The 19503-nt window shown below is 40.4% G+C and overlaps 1 protein-coding gene across 9 annotated transcripts in view; it reads left to right on the forward strand.

Annotated features, from left to right (window-relative positions):
- The window catches only part of ERBIN (erbb2 interacting protein), a 226698-nt gene that overhangs the window by 43848 nt on the left and 163347 nt on the right, over nt 1-19503 (forward strand). Inside the window, exon 3 of one of the 9 annotated variants that reach the window (XM_073344088.2) lies at nt 4010-4096. The exons of the other annotated variants lie outside the window; for them this stretch is intronic. The gene's annotated coding sequence lies outside the window, so the exon portion shown is untranslated. The remainder of the gene's footprint in view (nt 1-4009; nt 4097-19503) is intronic. 9 annotated transcript variants of the gene reach the window in all.

Raw genomic sequence — 19503 nt, forward strand, 5'->3', positions numbered from 1 at the left:
GAAATACTTGGATAGAAGCTGCTATAGAAGTGCCTGTTTGTGAAATAACCAATACACAGTTATAACAAAGTGCAGTCCATTGTTGAATTTATTGAGCATTCTGCAGATGCTTTAGTGTAAAATTTTAAAAATTCATTGCTTTCTGGGAAAGAAGCCATAATTTGTCTGATGTTAAACTTGGAATTTGGCACGCTGCTAAATGTCTAGATCCAGTGTGGAAAAAATATTAAAAATACGGCATTTAAAAATACAAGATAAAATCTTCAAGACTGACAAAAACAGTAAATTCTTCTTTGTGCAGAGATAGAATATGTGAAAGTCTAATTCCTTCTTAGCATTTGCTGAGGGATATTTAAGGCTGAATATTAAGCCATTGGATTTGCCATACTTTTTGACACCTCTAGATTGTTACTGGAACATACTGTACTTGGTGGATGGTTCTGACAAACTTCTGATATTTTCAGCTGTACGCAGTAGTGAAGTCAGTTCTTTCAGTATAATAATCTGAACAGTGTTCTTCAACTGGATATCTTTTAGCATCTTGCAAGGAGCTAGAGACATAAGTCATGCATGATTTGGGTGCTAACTGGAAAAATCTCTGTCTTGCCATCAAGAACACAGACAGGATTGCAAGGCCTGGGACAAGCAATGACCCCATGTCTCTATCCCATCCACTTGGCATATATGCGGCTCTTTCACCGCGTCACGGTGACCAGATATCTCAAGATTGCTGAAGGGAACTTTGGTTTCCTTCATGTTTCCTTTGTTAGCATTCATGACCTGTTGACACACTCTTGCATTTGTAGCAGTAGACATTGGCCCAGACCTCCTGCCTTACAGTTCTGCTGAACAGTTCCGGCAGGGAACCTGCACTCAAGGCTGTCTCTGGAACAACTGTCCCACCAACATGCTACCTGTTATGACACTACAGGCCTGCTGGGGTTGTCTCGGCTATAAGTATCAGGAACCCATCTTTCCAAAGGAGAAATGGCATTTTCCCTTATGAAAGGGTTTATGGAGTCCTTAGACAGTCTGATTCAGGAAGTATAACCACCCCCAGTTCAACAAAAAGGAATTGGCCATCAGAGAACCAGAGAATGTGGAAACCAGAGAGGAGGCGTGATGGTTTGTAAACAACAAAGGCAACAGGTGAAGCGGCATTCTACATGGCTGAAGGTACATAAATGCTGAGACTGCCAAAGAAGAGGACCAGGAGGAATTCCACACAGCTAGAAGTTTCCATTTGTTATAAGCATGGAACCTACAGCAGATATCTCTGAAGATCCAGCTGACTGAATGGAATAGGGAGCTGTACAGGACATAGCTGAGGATAGGTTCTCCACCTAATCACCAAAACAATCAAGCATGCCAACAAAGGGATCTGCAACCATACAAGGAAAATAGACAATGTGCTTAAATATTCTCCAAGGTGTACTGGAGTGTGACTTGGCAGTCCTGTCCTTGTAGGTGGAGGCCACAGTTATTTCCACTGAAAGCAAATTTCTGTCAAAGCACCCTTCAGACAAAGAGAGACTCCTCAACAGGGAGAAACTTGTAGATGACGCCGGTAGTACTAGTGTTTCAGCAACTTCCATGTATTTTTCCAGGGTTGTTAGCCTGAATGAATTCCTTCTAAAATCTCATATCCCTGAAGGTGTGTTTCTTTCATTTGAGGGGGTGCATCCCCAAGGAAAGTGTCCTTACGAGTGTTCATCATCACTGCCTCTCTAAACACTTTGTGCTCTCCCAGTAATCCTCTTGTTTAAGTAGACACAAAGACAGCTTTTTAAAAATTACATATATTATTTTGCCCGGTAAAGATAGTTTCAAACTGTACCTACACAGTTAATTAGTTTTCTCTGATTACAGGTATTAAAAATAACTTTTAGTAAATCTCAAGGAAATTAAAATATTCTCAAAATTAAACCTTCCTTTGAGTAAGGTGTTAACTTGAAGAAATAACAATTATCTTGCAAATATACAATGGCTCCAGAATATAAAAATCTTTATTGCTGTAATAATTTATTTGCACTTCAGCACACATCACTTGTGGCCCTGGATGGCTTTTACGGGTCAAAAGAGGAATAATGACTTAGATTCTGTTGTATTATAAAAAATCCAAAGGAACAGTACAGTTCTAGTTCAATCATATAACAAATCATTTATTTAGAATTGCCTTTTGTAGAAAATGTAAGAGCCTTGCATCATAGTAGAGTAGTTCTAAATTATATGACAAAAGATAATCCACACATTTTATCATTACTTACGTGGCAGGTAGTAAGGAGTTTTGAAACCGAGCCAAGGTTTAGTGTTTATAAACTGGCATTAGTCTTCTCAAGTGTAATGTGATGATGTCACATAGAAACAGATCATACCTCACTAGCAGATGGAACATGTCTGTTGGAAACACAATAGAATGAAAAGTATTTTTTGGAGTGATGTATACGGACAAGCAAAATCAAGTAGCTGTTGCAGCAAGATAAGAACCTAGTGTCAGTCACTACCATTATGACATGCAAACAGGAACTTATACTTCCTGAAAGTTGCGTGTTTTTAATTGCCTTGTTTTTAAAATGCCTTGACACTTGACAGTGTGTCTCAGTGATATCTTCCTTTTGGGCGGATCCTTCAGATTTTAAGAAGTTGTTCACATTTGGAGTGGAAAAGCATGGGATCTTGTCTCTGTAAGGCCAAACTCCTGGAATATTCAGCAACTTTTAAGGAATGGAACTGTAATAGAATGACATGTTCAATTATAAATTCAAGAATGAGCATACAAGACTACAGCAGTTCAGTACATATTATTAAACTCAGTTTAAATGAGTATTGCATTTTAAAAAGATCTCCATATAAAGGAGAGTTAAGATTGCAAAGCCAAATACTCAAAAACTAGGAAATTTCCAGCATTAAGATTGCTTTAATTTGGCTACCTTATGCATGTGCATTATGATAGTCTGGAAAAAAGAAGACTGAGAGGAGACATACCTTTTCAAGTATGTCAAAGGTTGTTACAAGGAGGAGGGGAAAAATTGTTTTTCTTAATCTCTGAGGATAGGACAAGAAGCAATGGGGCTTAAATTGCATCAAGGGAGGTTTAGGTTGGACATTAGGAAAAACTTTCTGGCAGGGTGGTTAAGCACTGGAATAAATTGCCTAGGGAGGTTGTTATACCAATAAAATAAAAACCAGCAGGATCTTATTAAAGAGGAAAAGGCAAAATACCACATTTATTGTGAATACAGAAAGAATCATAGTAAGCAGTTAGTTATAGCTATAACATTCCATTCAATCTCATATTTATTCTCACATACATTCATTCATACAAACACACACACACACAGGTTCTGCAAGGTTATCATAGTTACCAGCCTTAGAGTTGCTCATGCCAAGCCACTGGCCAGGTGGCCTGGACATGAGGAGGGAGCAGGGCCTTGTCAGATGCTCATCTGATGCTCCTGGAAGTTGGTTTGCAGAATCGGACCCCCAAAGTTCTCATTTTCTAGAGTCTATTTTTATAGGAATTTCTTCCTATCCCAGTCTATGGGAATTGCTTCATCATGCTGTTGCTGAATCAGTCAGCAGATAGCACATTCCTGACAGCTCCGTGCTGCTAGATGTCTTGTTCTTTGGTTCTCCCATTCTTGAGGCTGTTGGGTGGATTCCAGTCTGCCCTCTGGGGAGGTTTAAGAGCAGGTTAAACAAACACCTGTCAGGAATGGTCTAGATAATACTTAGTCCTGCCATGAGTGCAGGGGACTGGACTAGCTGACCTCTCCGGTCCTCTGATTCTATGATAACCTTGAATTCCATTATTCAGACTATTCTTTTTCTACATGACCCCGCCTCATTCAATGCTTAGGGTAGACTGTGCTCACTGGATGGGTAGCCATTAAATATTTATTTTTATTTTCCTCATTCACCATGTGACCCCTTCGCTTTCTTTGGTGCATGTCATTCAAACCCTGTATGGAATATGGAATGATCAATTTCCTTATGTGCTTTCTTATAGTACTCATCACTGTAGTGTATGAATGCTTCGTGAAGATAAATATTTGTAACACATGGAAGGTGAGGTGACCGTATTTTCTTTTTACAGGTAAGGGACTGAGGCAAAGAGAGTACTTTTCATAATTTGAGCCTTATCCAGCAACTTCAGGTCCCCAACTTGAAATGCCTGGGGTGTGATATTTCAGAGTACTTAATGTTTTTGTAGCATTTTGTATGTTCACAGCACAGCTCCAGTCAACTTCAGTTGGAGATGTGTGTGGTCAGCATTCTTGCAAATAAGTCCTCAGATGTTTCAAGTCAGCACCCATTTGGCCACCTGTGAAAATTTTAGCTTAAGTGACTTGTCCAGCCTCAGATAGGAACTGCAGCAGAAAGAGAATCTAGTTATTAAGGATGGCTTTCCATTGCATTAATTATGAGACCATCCTCTTTTACTGCAGTCCTTTGCCTCTTTCATTTAACACTTTCCAATTTCGCAACAAATGTGGCTGGGGTCCTGCAGCCAAGTCTCCATTAATTCATAGATTTAAAGGCCAGAAGGGGCCATTGTGATCATCTAGTTTGACCTCCTGCACATTGCAGGCCACAGAACCTCCTCCATTCAGTCCTGTAATAGGCCCATAACCACTGGCTGAGTTACTGAAGTCCTAAAATCTTGATTTAAAGACTTCAGGTTATAGACAATCCACCATTTACTCTAGTTCAGTCGTCTCCAACCTTTTTTGCACAAGATCACTTTTTGAATGTAAGGGCAACCCAGGATCTACCCCGCCCCTTTCCCAAGGCCCCGCCCCGCTCACTCCATCCCCCATCCTCACTCACTTTCTTCAGGCTGGGGTAGGGGTTTGGGGTTCAGGGCTGGGTCCGAGGGGTTTGCAGTGTGGGTGAGGGATGCAAGCTGTAGGAGGGAGTTGGGGTGCAGGAGAGGGCTCCGGGCTGGGGCAAAGTGTTGGGGTGCAGGAGGGGGTCAGGGCTGGGGCAGGGAGTTGGTGTGCAGGATGAGGTGCTGGCTCTGGGAAGGGGCTCCAGGCTGGGGCTTGAGGTGCAGGAGCGGGTATGGGATGCTGGCTCCAGGAGGGAGTTCAGGGATGAGGATTGGGGTGCAGCCTCTCACCGGGCAGTGCTTATCTCCGGTGGCTCCCGGTTGGTGGCAGGCACAGCGAGGCTAAGGCAGGCTCCTTGCCTACCCCGGTCCCACACTGCTCCTGGAAGGGGCCAACATACCCTTGCAGCAGGGCAGGGGACACATGGCTCTGTTCACTGTGCCTGTCTGCAAGCACTGCACCCTCAGCTCCCCTGGCCAATGGGAGCTGCAAGCGTGGTGCATGCAGACAGGAGCTGCGTGCGGATTGAGACCCATTCCCCCCCCTTCCCCCGGGGACCACAGGTAGTCTGCCCTAGTATTAGCCACACTGCACCACCAGAGATCGCGATTGATTGGGAGATACTCGAGGGTCGATCGCGATCAACCAGTTGGAGACCACTGCTCTAGTTCAATCAGCAAGAGGAAGGTGAAAACTCCCCAGGGTCTCTACCTATGTGACCTGGGGGAAATTCCTTCCTGAGCCCAAATACAGTAATTATTTAGACTCTGAGCATGAAGGTGAGACCCATCAGCCAGACAGCTGGGAAATAATTCTTTGTAGTAATTTAGACGACCTCATCTAGTCTTATACCAGCCGTTGGAGATATTTGCTAATAGCAGTCACAAATGGGCCATATGCCATTGTAGGCAACCTCACTATACTATCACCTCCATAAACTTATGAAGCTCAGTCTTGAAACAAGTTAAGTTTTTTGTTTTTTGTTTTTTTTTTTTGTTTTGCCCCCGTTACATCACTTGAAAGGGGTTCCAGAACTTCATTCCTCTGCTGGTTAGAAATGTTTTGTCTAATTTCAAGCCATGATGTGCCATAACCTTTGTTTTGTTAGATTAAACAAGCTAAGCTCCTTAATTCTAAAACCTCTCCAGCGCATCATCAAAGATTTACAACCTATCCTGAAAAATGATCCGTCACTCTCTCAGATCTTGGGAGACAGATCAGTCCTCGCTTACAGACAGCCCCCCAACCTGAAGCAAATACCAGCAACCACACACCACACAACAGAAACACTAACCCAGGAACCTATCCTTGCAACAAAGCCCGATGCCAACTCTGTCCACATGTTTAGTCAAGTGACACCATCATAGGACCTAATCACATTAGCCACACCATCAGGGGCTTGTTCACCTGCACATCTACCAGTGTGATATATGCCATCATGTGCCAGCAATGCCTCTCTGCCATGTACATTGGCCAAACCGGACAGTCTCTACGCAAAAGAATAAATGGACACACATCTGACGTCAGGAATCATAACATTCAGAAACCGGTAGGAGAACACGTCAACCTCTCTGGCCACTCAGGAAGAGATTTAAGGGTGGCAATTTTGCAACAGAAAAGCTTCAAAAACAGACTCCAACAAGAAACTGCTGAGCTTGAATTAATGTGCAAACTAGATACCATTAACTTGGGTTTGAATAGAGACTGGGAGTGGCTGGGTCATTACATCTATTGAATCTATTTCCTTAAGTATCCTCACACCTTCTTGTCAACTGTTCCAATGGGCCATTTTGATTATCACTACAGAAGTTTTTTTCTCCTGCTGATAATACCTCATCTTAACTAATTAGCCTCTCACAGTTTGTACGGCAACTTCCAACTTATCTCTCAAAAAGAAAAGGAGTACTTGTGGCACCTTAGAGACTAACCAATTTATTTGAGCATTAGCTTTCGTGAGCTACAGCTCACTTCATCAGATGCGTACTGTGGGGTATGCATCCGGTGAAGTGAGCTGTAGCTCACGAAAGCTTATGCTCAAATCGGTTAGTCTCTAAGGTGCCACAAGTACTCCTTTTCTTTTTGCGAATACAGACTAACACGGCTGTTACTCTGAAACCAACTTATCTGTGTGTGTGTGTGTGTGTGTGTACATCTTATTATATGTTCCATTCTATGCATCCGATGAAGTGGGCTGCAGCCCATGAATAAATTTAATAACATTTGTTATATTTATAATAGTATAGTAACATTGCTCTAATAAATTTGTTAGCCTCTAAGGTGCCACAAGTACTCCTGTTCTTTTTGTGGATACAGACTAACACGGCTGCTACTCTGAAACCTCTCTTTACGTGGTTCTCCATCCTCTAATCAATCTAGCAGTCCTTCTCTGCACTTGTTCCAGTTTGAATTAATCTTTCTTAAACATAGGAGACCAGAATTGCAAACGGTATTCCAGATGACTCACCAGTGCCTTGTATAGTGATAAAACTTTCCTTTATCTGCTGGGAATACCTTGCTTGAGGTGATACTATACAACCTTGATTAATTCAATGGGCGCTTACCCATTTTGTGCACTGAATGATTCAGGAATCCCTTAAGGAGAAACATAATATCATATTGCATCACACAAGAGGATTGATTTACATTTGCAAATTTTTGCATGTTGAACTTCGCAACCTTAATGTTTTTAATTTAGTTTTTTACATACGAAAATGCCTAGATTTTTAAAAAAGCTAACTGGCACGCACATTTCCACCGTGTGCAAGTTATTAACACCCACATGAGTCATTGGCAGGTCTGGAAACTAGATCTACAACACAGATGTCCACTATTTGAATGAATGGAATGTAGCAGGCTATTATCCTTTATGTGGGCCAGACACTAGAAGAGGATCAGACATACTTTGCTTAGGGCTTTCATGGGTATTTGCTGGCAGCAGGATGAGTCTTGGGTTTCAGTTCCATGTTCTGGAGGGGAGTGTGCTCTGTTGTTTCAGACCCTTCTCGATCTTTCTTCCCCAGTCTGCCCCCTTCTTCCCTTACCAACTACCAGGTCCTCTGCCCCCACACTACCAGAGTCCCTCTCTGCTTATCACATTCCCCCTACTCTGGTCCCTTCTTATTCTCTCTCCACTTCTCTGCAGCAGCTTTTTCCTTCTCCTTCTGCTTCTCTGTACTTTGTGGGTGGCAACATGACAGACTTTCCTTCCTGCTCTTTCAAATGTTTGTGTACAGTACCCTGCAGCTCAGACAACAGGGGTGTGAATAGCAGTGTGCATCAAAGTGCTGTGCTATAACTCCCCCATGTGCATGCTGCAGGTGTGAACTGAAAGGTTCCTAGTTTGCGTTAATGTAGTTCTCTTCAAACAGGACTGATATCCAACTTTTGTGTACGTCCAGTAGCAAGTTGGCTTTCAAGACCCTTTTGTAAAGATTCAACAGTAAAATGTCTTGCATTTTAGAAAAAAAAATATTGTATTTGGTATCTTTAAATGTTCAGACAAGTATATAAAGACTAGAGCTTTTAGGGTATGCACTTTTTAAAAAATGAAGTTGAAGAATTATTATAATGGTAACATTTTGTAAGTAGGTTTCAGAGTAGCAGCTGTGTAAGTCTGTATCCGCAAAAAGAAAATGAGTACTTGTGGCACCTTAGAGACCAACAAATTTATTTGAGCATAAGCTTTTGTGAGCTACAGCTCACTTCAAGCTTATGCTCAATACATTTGTTAGTCTCTAAGGTGCCACAAGTACTCCTTTTCATTTTGTAAGTAGGTACTACTTTCCCAGCCTACTTCAAACAATTCTCACTCCTCAGTCTGGTTTAATGAGTACAGAGTTAGTCTCAAACAAATTCATTGTTTTGCATCCTGGGTCTAGTTTAATGAAGTCTCTCTCAAAACAGTTTTCAAACAATTATACAGGAAACTGTCCTGGCCAAAGCCTTCTGCTCAGGGCTCCTCCTCCCTACACGAATAGGTTCCACACACACTCAGTCTTCGCTCAGCCCTCTTGCTCTCCAAGTCCTCCCTTCCCCCTCCCTCATAGGAGATAGCTAAGGATCCACTTCCTGCAGTGAGTCACCACCTACTTATCACTCTTCTAGCCAACTCATTCCTTGCTAACAGGGTGGGTGTGTTATGGAACACTGCTAGCTTGTTACACATTACAAAATCCTTAGCAGATTTAGTGTCCTATTTTCATAGGAACTCTACAAACACAAGTAAGACACATCCCTGTCCTGAGAACTTTGCTGTCTAAGGGCTTGTCTAAGCATACAGTGCTGCAGCGGTGCAGCTGCAGCTCTTTGCCAGTGGGAGAGAGCTCTCCCATTGGCATAATTTAACCACTCCCAAGGAGCAGCGGTAGCTATGCCAACAGCAAGCTTCTCCCACTGACATAGTGCTGTCGACACCAGCGCTTTTGTCGGTGTAATTTGTCACCCAGGGGTATGAACCCTCTTCCCACCCCCACACCTGAGCAACATAAGTTACACCAACAGACACGCCAATGTGGACAACTGTTATGTCAGTGGGAGCAGCTCTCCCATTGGCACAGTGGCTACATGAGAGATCTTACAATAGTGCAGCTGCATTGGTACAGCTGTGCTGCTGTACGATCTCTAGTGTAGACATGGCCTAATTTAAGATAAGAAGCAAGAAATGGGTGTAACAGAATATTTGAGGGGGTGGGGGGGAGGAGGGTCCTGGGGATAAAATAACATTTCACAAGTTAGTTAATCCGTAAGTTGATTCAGGGGTGGGTAGTATGTGTGAGAGAGAAAATGTGGCCCACATTCAGTTTATTTTTATAATTTACTTATTTACAGTTTTTAAACCTCTACTTTCAATTTAAAAAAATATTTTCCTTGATTGCTTCCATTTTCTCCTAGCCTTTTCCTTCCCAAGTTCCATTTGCCCTCCTCTCCCTCAACTAGTGTGAATAAGAATCGATTTATTGTGGGGGAGGAAGGGTTTAAAGTTTTTTTTTAATTTAAATCAGATTTTTAAATTTAATTTAACCAAATTCAAAGAATCCAGTTATTTAAATTATAAGTTTTGTTTTTTTAAAATCTGTTTAAGATGAAATCTGAATTTAATACACAATATATTAAGGCCTAAATTTATAATCATAAAACATTTAAATAAAAATAAATATGCTCTTTTGTATGCTTAATTAAATTCCAGTTACTATTCTAATACACCTTAACACAAATCATGAGCAAATAGTTAATTATCTAGTAAATAAACCCTATATCATTCACCATTTTCTAACATACTAAAAATGAACAATAAATAAGAATCTGAAAATATTAAGGTGAATAATTGCTTAAATGTAAATAGTTATAATATACCCTCCTTGGCAGCAGAAATAAGTCTAAAATCTAGTGAAAAGGTTCTATTTAGTTGCAAATCAACTTGTTTTAATGGTTACATCAACTCATGAGAATTCACCTTGCTTTAGAAAAATAACGGAAGTACAATGGAGAAGTTGACTAAAATCGACTATTTAAATTGAGGCTTTCCACTTGGTGATTTAAATCAATCTACCATACCCCTACATCCTCAGAAGTACACCTACAGTTAACCATTTATGATAGCAACTTGGGCTTCTGAAGTTGGATAGATATATTGCAAGTTTCTACATTGGTGCTGCTCCTCTGTCTGTGCTGCCTGGGGAGAACTTTTTAATTGTTAGTCTATGAACAGTTGTAAAGCGGAAAGAAACAATTTTTCTGAATTGTCAGCTCTGTAAACTTAAACTTGGAGTCTGAATCAGGTGGGATTTTTTTCTGTCACATGTATCATCACCAGTTATGACGAGTCTGCAAGCCAAATTAGGCCCAGTTGATTCTAGCCCAACTTCTCTTTTCCCATCAATGAGTTTGCACAAATGTCACTTTGGTTACTTAGTAAACAATCATGTCGACTCACAGGGCGTAGAATGCAGCTTCCTTTTAGTTCTGTTTGGTTCTCTTTTTTGTTTGTTTTTTAAATCAAAACTTTATTTTTATTGTTTTTAGTAATATAATCAGATATGGCTTTGAATACATATGGGAAGTAGTTTAGAGTTATAGGGGGTCATTTTTCAAAATAGACCTACACTTCAGATGGTCAACAGGGCATCCACAAGGAATTGTCAGACAACTGAAATCCAGGACTGCATGGTTAGGGAATGGGGACAAGTCAGGTGTAGAAAAGTAGATTTGCTAGTCTGTTCAGATATCTGCCCCCTCTGCCTCACCAGAACCCCATGCCCTACATTAAAAGAATGTTTAGGTTGCAAAAAAACAGTTTTATGAACTTTCAAATGTCATGACCCATGGGTTTCAAACCCAGGTCTACAAGTTTCATGGGAGTAGCTACGCAACAATCTTGCCTGTGGCAGCCTGAGTCTGCGACTCATGAAGTCGTGCCCCAATGTGAGGCGCTGGAACAGGAAGTTGTCCTGAATAACTTGGCTCAACTCTGGTCTGGACTGCCTGCTTCTCTGGCTTGATCTGGCACCTGACTTGTGGTTCTAGATCTTTGGTTTGTCTCCTGCCACTGACCCTCTGGTATCCTGACCCAGCCTGACTCTGGTTCCTTACTAATAGTTCTGATCTCCAGTTTGTCTCGCTTCTGACCTCCCAGTCTCCTGACTCAGCCAACTCTGGACTCTTGTCTTGTGATTGCAGATTCTGGCTCCAGGTACTAAGTCTGCCTGACCACAACCTGGCTGTGCAAAATGTTTGATTTTATTTATTTATTTATTTATTTATTTGCAACTGAAATAATGTTCTCTTAATGTAACCTTTTAAATCTAACTTCTAAGGTTTTTTATTTTAAACAAAAAGTCTAAAAATTTTGTATTAGGTATAGCAATCAACCCCATCCGTGAATGAATCATCATTAGCATTTGAATCCTGAGCCTTCGGCACTGCAGCACAGACTGCTACTGCTTGAGCTACCGGACTAACACCGCCACTAGCTGACAGCAGAAGGCTGCATTCAGGGGAAGGGAGGATGGATAGGCGCTGAGTTTTTCTTTTCCCCGAGGGTGCTCCACTGCTGCTTCGCCCCAAGACCCTGCCCTTGTTCGGCCTCTTACCACCCCTGCTCTGCCCCCTGCCTGAGGCCTCCGCCCACTCGCTGCTCTCCGCCCTCCCGCAAACCCCTTCTCCAGTCTCCAATCAGCTGGTTGGCAGTGCCTTCAATCAGTTATGGCTGGTGAGTGCTGAGCACCCTCTATTTTTTTTCCATGGGTGCTCCAGCCCTGGAGCACCCATTGAATCGGCACCTATGGAAGGATGTATTGGGGTAAGCCTGGCTTTTGATTCCCTGCTCCTAGAACTGGGCTGGGTCTTCTGCTGTATGTGTTGAACCCAGAGTGGGGATGTGCTGCTGCCATGTGCTAGGTCCCAAAGGTGTTTTTTTTTGAGGCGCCTGGCCCATCTTACTGCCCATCTGGAAGTTAGGGGAGCTCCTTCCTCACATGGAGTTCCCAGATGTGTGTGTAAATGGGTCATTGGGAACCACATGCTAGATTCCTGGGTTTGGAGAGCCAGGTTCTCTTCTCTCCTTTGCTACAGATATTGCAGCAGTTTTCTGAGACTTTCTGTGCAGTACAGGGTAGATTAATTTAAATCACTGGTTTTAATCATGATTTAAATCAGAAAGCAGGAAACATTGATTTAAATAATCAGTTTTAATCTTGTTTTATTCTTTTTATGTTCCTAAAGAGAGGTTGATTCTCAGTGGTTGATGTAATTTGGTACTACTTTCTGCTACTCAGGAGGCTATATTATATTAATACAAATTTATTTAAGCAATTATAAAGCTTAATATACATTTTTCAGATTCTTATTTTTAAATTTTTTATTACAAAATGTCACATTTCTTATTTATTAAGTGATAATATTTTTTACTCATGATTTGTGTCAAGCCACATGGATAAAAACTGGAATTCAATTAAAAATGAACAAAACTATTTTAAAATTGGTTTTATTAAATAAAACTACATTAAATGTGCTGGTTGCATAAGAAGAAAATGCACTTAAAACTGACTTATTAAACAAAGGGAATACTATTTCTCGTTAGTGAATTGAACTGATTTTCTGGTCAACATGTCCTTCAAGATTATAGAACTAGTAGTACTCTTTTTCTTGCATCTCATTTTTATTCCTAGATTTGAAGAGGAAGAACAAGCTTTTCTGCTTTTTTCCCCAAATGTTTTCTCAACTTTGAATGAATTAGTCATTGAGCTGAACTAGTTGAATAAAGTGAAATGAAGAAATATTTTCTCTACACATGCGGAAGAGGCGACTGCTGTCAAAAGCTGGTGTACCACTGTGGTGAACTCTGGTTCCAGGTGCTTAGCTAGTGACATTTCAGCAGTTCAGTGGATTGACTTTCTTTAAAACTTTGGTGGCAAACGTACTCCTTAAATATATTTTTATTTAATTTAAATGATTTTAAATAGATTTTAGTAAATTTAGGCTTTAACATAGGTTGTCATAATTTCAAATTTAATTTTAAATAGGTTTATTTTTAAAAAGAAACATGTATTTAAATCTTTTTAATCCACTCTGATGCATTGAGTGGTAGTGGCACTGCTGCTATTGCTTTGGTAATGGTTTGAGCCATGGCGGCGTGAGCCCAGCAGTGGAATGAATGTTGAAAGATTTAGGTTTGCGGCCCGGATTTTCCTGGAGAACACAATTGAGAGAAGACAATGGTAATAATTAATACTCTTTCTCGCCAAATCTGAATGGAATTTCATGGAACAAAGAAAAGGCTCTTTTGTAAGCTGAGAGGATTCCAAATATCGAAGGTCTGTTGCAGAAAAAGGAAATGTGAGATAAGCTTAAATAAAAAAATTATTCATAATGGAAAGTATTTAGTAATTGTCTGCTTCATAGCTGTATATCAAAGAATCATAGGAATGGAAGGGACCTCGAGAGATCATCTAGTACAGTCCTCTGCACTCATGTAGCAGGTTTAAAACAAACAAGAGGAAGTATTTTTTCACACAGCGCACAGTCAACCTGTGGAACTTCTTGCCAGAGGATGTTGTGAAGGCCAAGACTATAACAAGGTTCAAAAAAGAACTAGGTAAACTCATGGAGGATAGGTCCATCAGTAGTTATTAGCCAGGATGGTCAGGGATGATGTCCCTAGCCTCTGTTTGCCAGAACCTGGGGAATGGGTGACAGGGGATGGATCACTTTATGATTACCTGTTCTGTTCATTCCCTCTGGAGCACCCAGCATTGGCCACTGTCGGAAGACCGGATACTGGGCTAGATGGACCTTTGGTCTGACCCAGTATGGCCGTTCTAATGTTCTTATGTAAGTATTAATATCTACATCTGAGTAAAATCAGGTAGCTGTAATAGTATATATATATAAATAATATTAACTACCATGCCTTTTACTTTCCATTCTTTCACTCTCAGCTTGGTCTCTAGTTGGCTGATCTAAGAGGCAATGGCACCTTAGTGCTTATGTGCACTTTTATACAGTATCATTTTGTCCCAGAAGGATTAATCAAATATGGAATCACTTCGCTATATTACAAGCACTCCACACAGATGGTTTCTGTGTGTGGACTGATACGGAGAGAGGCGCCTCCCTAAAGCTCAGACTTCTGTGTCTGCCTGTGTAAAGGGACAGGCTTAGCACATTCTCTGTTCATCGGCATCTCCTACTGGCTAATTTAGGTGGGGAGCTGCCTAGCATGCTGGATTTTTGTGGATGGTATTCTAAGACTTCTGTCTATCTCAGTTCATTGTAAGGGGAGCCTGGATGCCTCACTCAGGCTCTGTGGAGGGCAGTGTTGTTCCTGAGACTCTTGTAGGCACCTAAAAGTTAGTTGCCATGACAGTGAGTGTTGCAACACCTAAGCCCCTTTGTGGATCTTGACCTTAATGCATGGTTCCCTGTGGTCTTCCTTCCTACTCAGTGTTCTGTAGAATTACGTTTATGTTCAGCAGCGCTTCAATGCATTTTACAGCTTTACTAAATGCAATGGACATGTTGATTCAGAGAACTGTTTTGATAGCTTTGTCCATTATTGCAGATGACATACTAATCTCTAAATCTAGACCTTGTTTAGGGCGTGTCTCTTCATACGAAATGAGAAAAAATGGTGGGGCGTGTGTGTGTGTATTATATCTAAAGTTATATATCTAAAGTTATATATCTAAAGTTAAGATTTTGTCACTGTTTGTTTTTAGTAAAACTTGTGGGCAGGTCAAGCGCAATAAACAAAGTCACGGGAAGCCTGTGACCTGTCCCTGACTTTTAAAAATAACCATTAGAAAATGGGGGCGGGGTGTCCAGCACCTACCATCTGGGGTGACTTGGAGTTCTGGGGGCCTGGGGCTGAAGCAAAAAAATGTCATGGAGGTCTCTGGAGTTATGGATTCTGTGACTTCCAAGACATAATAGCTTTAATTATACTGTATATGATTTTGAAGAAAAGTTTGCCAGTATGTCATAAATATGTTCATGCAGATATGGTGGTGGTTTGGCAAACTCAAAGGAAAAAGCTGTGTTTTGGTAATTCTTGTATATATTGGTGGTGAATTTTTCATACAATGATGTATATACAGAAGCATTTTTAGTTTTATTAAACAGCTTGATCTATAGGTCTGTAAGGGTGTAATGATATCCAGTTAATTGCTAGAAGAACAGCTTTAATTACCTAACATGCAGTTATAAAAACTGTAAAATAGTATTAGTGGTTGGTAGATAATTTGGAAAAACTAAAATATAGTCAAACACTACATACAATAGCCAAATGAAAATATAAATTCACAGCTTAATCTTTTTTTAATACTATGGATATACACTAAGAAAACTATTCCTTCCTCGATCATAGCAGAACTACAAAACAAATTAATACTACCAAAATTAGATTTTTCTAAACAGTTGTCATTCCCTCACCTCCTGTGAATAATCATACATACACTTATAGTTTTGGTATCAAAGATTAGATTATTTTTGGTGGAAGAGATCTGAAGTACCATATATCTTTAGGATCCAATGGAAATCCTAAAAGTACAGATTTTGTGGGCAGATTTTGAAGGGATGCTGTCATTTTATTTGGGTAGACTGACCTACATATTGTACATCTTACTTTGTAACATTTAGTGGCATTCCTTAGAATCATAACTATCCATTTTGTTAGTATGGCATACTAAATCAGTTATTCCCCCTGTGTTAATATTTAACAGGGTTATTCCTAAAGTTGGGCAGTGTATGTTCCTGCTGATGTCCTTGATAACGCTATAGTACTCAAAGAGGTAGTCAAGATCCCCATATTGAATTCTGCTCCCTTTTACACAGAGAAAAATCAATGATTTAACTAGATGAAAAGCTCAAAATGGTGAGAAACTAAAATTAACTTCTTCAAGACTGCATTGAGTTGTTTTGCATATCAGTAACAAAATATTTGGAGGCAGCATTGTTAGCAATAAGACAAGACTTTAGGAAACTCTTGCATTATGGCTTACTCTCACTATTGCTGTGTGATCATGAGCATGTCACTGAACCTCTTCGCACAGTAGTTTCACTGTGTACTAAAGACATTACATATCTCTTTTAAAAATGCTTAGAGATCCTAAGATGCTATATAAGTCAAAAGTATTAAAGAAAGCTGTATTTAGATCACAATCTGTTAAACCATTTTTTAGGAGTTGTGTAACATAGGCGTTAATAAACAAATATAATTACATCTAGTATTATTGTAGAAGTCATTTTGCAGCCAGGTACTAGCTATTAGCTTAAATTTTAAAGAAAATGCTTCATGTGTCTGGAAAGACATTGTTTTAAGCCATCAAAGTAACTCTAATTTTTTACTAGAAACTAATCCATAATTATGGAAACAAGTTAGCTGCTTTTGGTAAGATTACGTTTCTGTAGTGCATTTTTTTAATTGAAGTTTAGTGTTTTTTTTTTTTTTTTTCATTTTTAGCAGGAGTAATTTTTGGGAATCCTTTCTGTGCATGGAATATAATTCTCTCTCTAGTTCTGAGAACTACTTGTGACTGACATGTTTTATTATGGACATCCTCCATAAAATGTACATCTTGATAGATCTTTGCTTTTAGCAATGTGCAATGTCAAAGGCACTAATAGAATGAAGATAAAATTGTTATAGTGGGGAGGGGAAGGGAAGAGGACAAAGCTAGTCTGGGGTTTACATGTCAGATGTCAGTGTAAAACGTTGACTACCACATTATTCTTAGAGAGAATAGGGTTGCCATCTTTCTAATTACTGATAATCTGACCCCCTCGAGGCCTCATCTCCTGTCCTACCTCTTCCTGGGAGGCGCTGCCCATTGCCCTGCCTCTTCTCCCCAAAACCCCTCCACCATTTTGCTCACGCCTCTCTCCCTCTGTCCCTCTCCCTATTACTCATTGGATTGTCTCAAGGAGCCAGCCTGCAGGCAAGAGATGGCCCCAGCTGAGCAGGGGCTGGGGCGAGTCAATGACCCAGCACCTCCCCCTGCCTGACAGTAACCGAACTTTTGATTCAGGTGCCATTTAGAGTTGCCAGGTTCCCTTTTCAGTTGAACTTCCCGGTTGAAAATCGGGCACCTGGCAACCCCAAATGGCACCTGGACACAGAAGCCAAAAACGGGTGGCAACTCTAAATACAAAGTGGGTTAGGTAATATATTTTATTGGACCAGTTTCTGTTGGTGAGAGAGATAAGCTTTTGCGCTACACAGAGCTCTTCTTCAGGTCATTGTGTAGCACGAAAGCTTGTTTCTTTCACCAACAGAAATTGGTTCAGTAAAGATATTCTTTCACCCATCATGACTCTCTAATATCCTGGGACCAAAATGGCTACAACAACACTGCATAGATTATTCCTAGCAAATTAAAAAAAACTAAGGAGCCTTCTACCTGTCTGAGGACTTGTGTACGTTAGGGAGTTTTGCACTAGACAAGCTATAATGTACCTAACCTAGTACAAACTCTGTTTAGACACACTGCTCCAGTTTGCACCAGTGGAAATTATTCTGATTTTAACAGAGTATGCAGATCCTGCTGCAAACCTTCCTTTACACTTGTGCAGCACATATACATTAGTTTACCTACACTACTGAAAAAGTCCCTAGTCAAGACAAATTTGTAAAAGAGAAATTTAGATTTGTCTTAACTTGAGTCATTTTGGAGGCTCCTCCTATTTCCAACTTCCCATAAGAGAATAAACTATTACAAGCCCCTATTCATTATGGAGCCATGTCATAAATATAGAGGAAAGAGTAGCATAAAATCCCTTCTTGGCAGCTGTACTGAATTGCCTTACCTGTAAGGGGTTAAACAGTTCAAATAACCTAGTTGGCACCTGACCAGAAGGACCAATGAAGAAAGAAGATACTTTCAAATCTGTGGGGGGGAGCATTTGTTTGTTGCTTCTTTTTTTTTTTTTTTTTTTTTTGTTGTTCCCTCTCCAGACGGAGGGAGAAGCCAAGCAGGTATAGTATCTCTTGAAAATATACCTGGAATAATCCATCTAAAATCACTGAAAATGTAAGTAGGACAAGGAAATGCGTTAGGTTATCTTTTTGTTTTGGCTTGTGAATTTTTCTATGCTACAGAGGTAGTTTTATTACTGTGTTTGTAACTGTGGAGCTGAGCCCAGAGGGGAATCCTCTGTGTTTTTAAATCTTTTTATTAGCCTGTAAAGTTACCTTCCATCCTGATTTTGCAGGTTTGATTCTTCAATTTTTTTCTTTATGAATAAAGTTCTTCTTTTAAGAACCTGATTGATTCCAGTGTCCTGAAGACAAAAGGTCTGGTCTGTGCTCACATCGCTAAGGCAATTGGTTGGTGGTATTATTCTCAAGTCTCCCCAGGAGAGGGTGTTTGGGGGATCTTTTGTGGGGATAGGGACCCTTCCCTGAATTTTTGTGTAACACCCTTGGTGGTGGCAGCAATACCGTCCAAGGACAAGGAAAATAATTTTTGCCTTGGGGAAGTTTTAACCTAAGATGGTAGAATATAAGGATAGGGGGTCTCTCATGCAGGTTCCCACATCAGTACCCCAGAGTTAAAAGTGGGGGGGAACCCTGACAAAGCCATGTTCTACACATGATTGGTTTATTTGATTTTTAAGATTTCATTACGTGAAAGATATTTTAGAAGAAAGAAATCTGTTTTCAGCATACTTTAGTGTGAGAACTCACTTCTGTTCTAGTCTTCCCTTTCAGCCTTCTAATTTATCATAAAATTGACTCTTGGGTAAAATTTCTCTATTGCTATACGCCTCATGGTGAAATTTAGGAAAGTTTGAAAATCTGTTCAGCTGTTCTTGAATTATTAATGTTTAAAAGATTTTTTTCATGCCTTAAAATTGTTCAGAGGCTTTTTTTGGCATTTGCCTAAAACAAATAATGTTGTTGAAGTTCAAACTTGCCATGCATGCAGTTCTTTGAGGACTTGGCCAAGGGGATTTTTCATAGATTCATAGATACTAAGGTCAGAAGGGACCATTATGATCAGATAGTCCGACCTCCTGCACAACGCAGGCCACAGAATCTCACCCACCCACTCCTGCGAAAAACCACTCACCTATGTCTGAGCTATTGAAGTCCTCAAATCATGGTTTAAAGACTTCAAGGAGCAGAGAATCCTCCAGCAAGTGACTCGAGCCCCATGCTACAGAAGAAGGAGAAAAA

This window comes from Lepidochelys kempii, chromosome 5 (assembly GCF_965140285.1).
Source record: "Lepidochelys kempii isolate rLepKem1 chromosome 5, rLepKem1.hap1, whole genome shotgun sequence".
Taxonomy (NCBI): Eukaryota; Metazoa; Chordata; order Testudines; family Cheloniidae; genus Lepidochelys; species Lepidochelys kempii.